Source organism: Athene cunicularia, assembly GCF_003259725.1.
Source record: "Athene cunicularia isolate RWA chromosome 20 unlocalized genomic scaffold, athCun1 chr20_part1, whole genome shotgun sequence".
Classification (NCBI taxonomy): Eukaryota; Metazoa; Chordata; class Aves; order Strigiformes; family Strigidae; genus Athene; species Athene cunicularia.
In genome coordinates this window covers 13,184,631-13,187,671 of record NW_020799125.1, presented here as the reverse complement: position 1 = coordinate 13,187,671, position 3,041 = coordinate 13,184,631, and positions in this window count along the sequence as shown.

The window sequence follows — 3,041 nt, the reverse complement described above, 5'->3', positions numbered from 1 at the left end:
GCCCACTACCATGGAGCCACAGCAGGAGGGGGCCTGGCTTTGGGGGGCTGGGTTTGCCCCAGCAGGAGCTTTCCAGGGGTTCCCTGGGTTGGGGCACAGGGAGGGCGGCCTGGCTGCTGCAGGGAGTGACCTGCAGAGATGGCATCAGGGAAACACCTGGTTCGGGGCAGGGGGGGACCATCAGATTCTGGCCCCTGGCAGGCGCAGGCACCCAAACCCCCTCCCCAGGATGGGGTGAGCACAGAGCTGACCCCACGTGGGACCCCTCCTCCCAGCACCCAATTATTTACCCATTATTGGTAACTGGATTTCCCTGGCCCAAGCGAGTTTGCTGTGATCACCCGTGGGGAACAGTGGGGGCTCCAGCCCTCTGGGGGCCACAATCCCCCCACGGGCCCCACACATGAGGGGAGCAGGGCCGTGCTGGGGCCGAGCTGCAGCCTCCCCAGAGTAGTGGGGGGTTTGGCCCTCAGAGGAGGCAAAGGTGTGTGCAGCGGGCAGCCTCGCGTGGCGACAGCACCTCCAGGCTGTTCTGTGCTCAGATCAAACAACAAAAGCTAGGAAAGGAACATATTTAAACATCAACCCGAAGAAATCTGTAATTACTGAGAAAGGGGTTGGACACCAGCTCTGCCTGTACTTGCACCCAGGGCTCCCCCATGACCTGCAGCAGCGTCTCCACCCCCGGGGAGGCCGTTTTTGTCCCCTGGCCAAGGCCAGGGCCTGGCAGTGCAGCTGCAGGGGGCCCAAGGGCAGCCCAAGACCCCCAGCGACCCTCTGCTCCTTCTGCCAGAGGAAGGGGGGCTGTATGATGAATATAGTCTTTTTATTGACTACTTCTGAGTAGAACAAACTAAATACATCTGTAACAGTTTGGGTTCCTTTATACAGTACATTAAATAAGTTATGCACAGGAATGAAGTAACAAATTTCTATTACAGAATTAAATGTCAAAAAAAATAGAAACCTCAACCCAATGTCTTCCCATGTCCGAATTTCACATTTATCATTCCATGTTAAAAAAAAAAAGCAATTGTTCTAATCATGACTGTTAGTATTTCATTCATTTACACTGGGGTTAATTTTAATACACGGCCATCAAAGTTGCATGAGAATTATGGAAGACAATCTATTTACAAGCAATTCCTCCCAGCCCTGCCTTGCTTTTTCCACACCTGACCTGCAGCACGGGGTCGGGGGTGAGGTGAGGATCGGGACCTGGCAACCAGACGTTATTTACCTGAGGCTGCCCCCAACATGCCCGTGGCCCCTTGGGGCAGGAAAGCCCTTCAGCCCTCCAGGAGAGGCCTGGGATGCTACCCCTCCCCGCTGCAGCCTGGGGCCACGGGGTCACCCTCAGGGAACCCCTCGGGGTGGGGTGACACCTTCCGCAGGCTGCTGCACCCCAGTGCCACCCTCCTGGCAGCCGCCCCATGCCAGAGGCACAGCACCCAGCAGCTGGGGGAGACAGGCCCAAGGGCCAGGCGAGAGCTGACTGGACCACCAGGCGACTTTGTGGCTTTTTTGCATAATAAAACCTTGCAGACAGGGGAATCACCCACTCCAGCCCTGACAGCAGCCTCTGAAAGGGCTTTTCCTAAGGGACAGAGCTGGTTCAGCGGGTCGCTCATTTATCCCCAGCAGCCCGCTACACTGCTGCAGGCTCAGTGACGATTCATTACAGCTCCATTATTTGCCTCCAACTGAAAAAGTGATCAAAAATAATTTGGGAATTACTCGCCTCATTGGGCTCCAACCCAGCAATCACACAAAACCAGTCACGGAAACACGGCTTTGCTGAATAGATGGTTTCCTAGAGCCCGTTTGCCTGCAGCGTGGGAAAGCAGAGCAGGTCCCCGGAGGTGCCCATCCCTGCCCCAGCCGCACCTCTGATGAAGCCCCCCAAGATGAGACCCAGAACAGCCCTTCTGTGGGGCAGGTCCACAACAGGGCCTGCGCTGTCCCAGATCCCTCCTTCCGCACAGCAGCAGGGGCGCTGGGAGCGATGGATCCCCCCTGGTGGGCCAGGGCGGCCCCGCGGTACCTCCCGCTCTGCGCCCGCATTCCTGGGACGGGCTCCGAGGGCGAGAGGCAGCAGCTGCACATCCCGGGGTAGCTCTGGCAAGGGCAGCGCGGGTGGTGTGGGAGCAGAGCCCCCCAGGAGCCCCTCTGGGGCTGGGGGTAATAAGCGATGCAGGACACCACATCCTGCGTTTATTGTAATAGTTTGGCCAACGTGCGTGGAGAGAACAGACTGTAAATAACCCACTGCAATCGCGTGAGGATCTCTGTGGTTAAAAACAACGGCAGTAACTCTCAAACCAACAACTTCCATGCAGTGAAAAAAACCACTTTCTGCACAGCAAAGTAACGGTACCCAGGTGGGAAGGGCAGTAACCACCCACAACTAATCCAGGTTTGCTCTGTGCTGTCCCCAAACGTCCCACCCTGGGTAACACACAACTGTCTGACCCGTTACAGAACGGGATTAAAACCAGGCCTTCCAGAAGTGACCAGCCATAACTCCCTGGTACTGACATCTGAATGCTCTCCCCCCTTCTGCAATCATCGGCCGCCAGGAAGGCAGGAGAGGAGAGAGCTTGGCTTTTGCCATTGCAGACGATGAGATGCTCCTGCTGAGAAATGGCCTCTGGTCTGTTCACAGCAACAACAGCCAGCACAGCTCTCTGAGACACCACTCGGAAGGAAAAAAACCCCACAGATGCATATTATGGAAAAAAGGTGGCTGAAGGAGGCAGCAGCTCAGACATCTCAAGAAAGGAGCTTGAGCACATCTGACCCGTGAGGATGGGGCTCAGCATCTCCCACGTGCCCTGGCAGCTCTCTCCACCGAATCCAGGTCCCCCCCTGAGTGCCCGCCTGGCCTTCTCCTGGTACCCCCCTGCAGAGAGACGGGCACGGAGGTGTCGCGGGCAAGACCAGCCCCAGTTCTTCACAAGCCACAAAAGAAAAAAGGCAGAATGAGATGGCAAAGCCCGAGTGTCGGTGCTCTGAGGAGGCAGCACGATGTGTCCAATGTG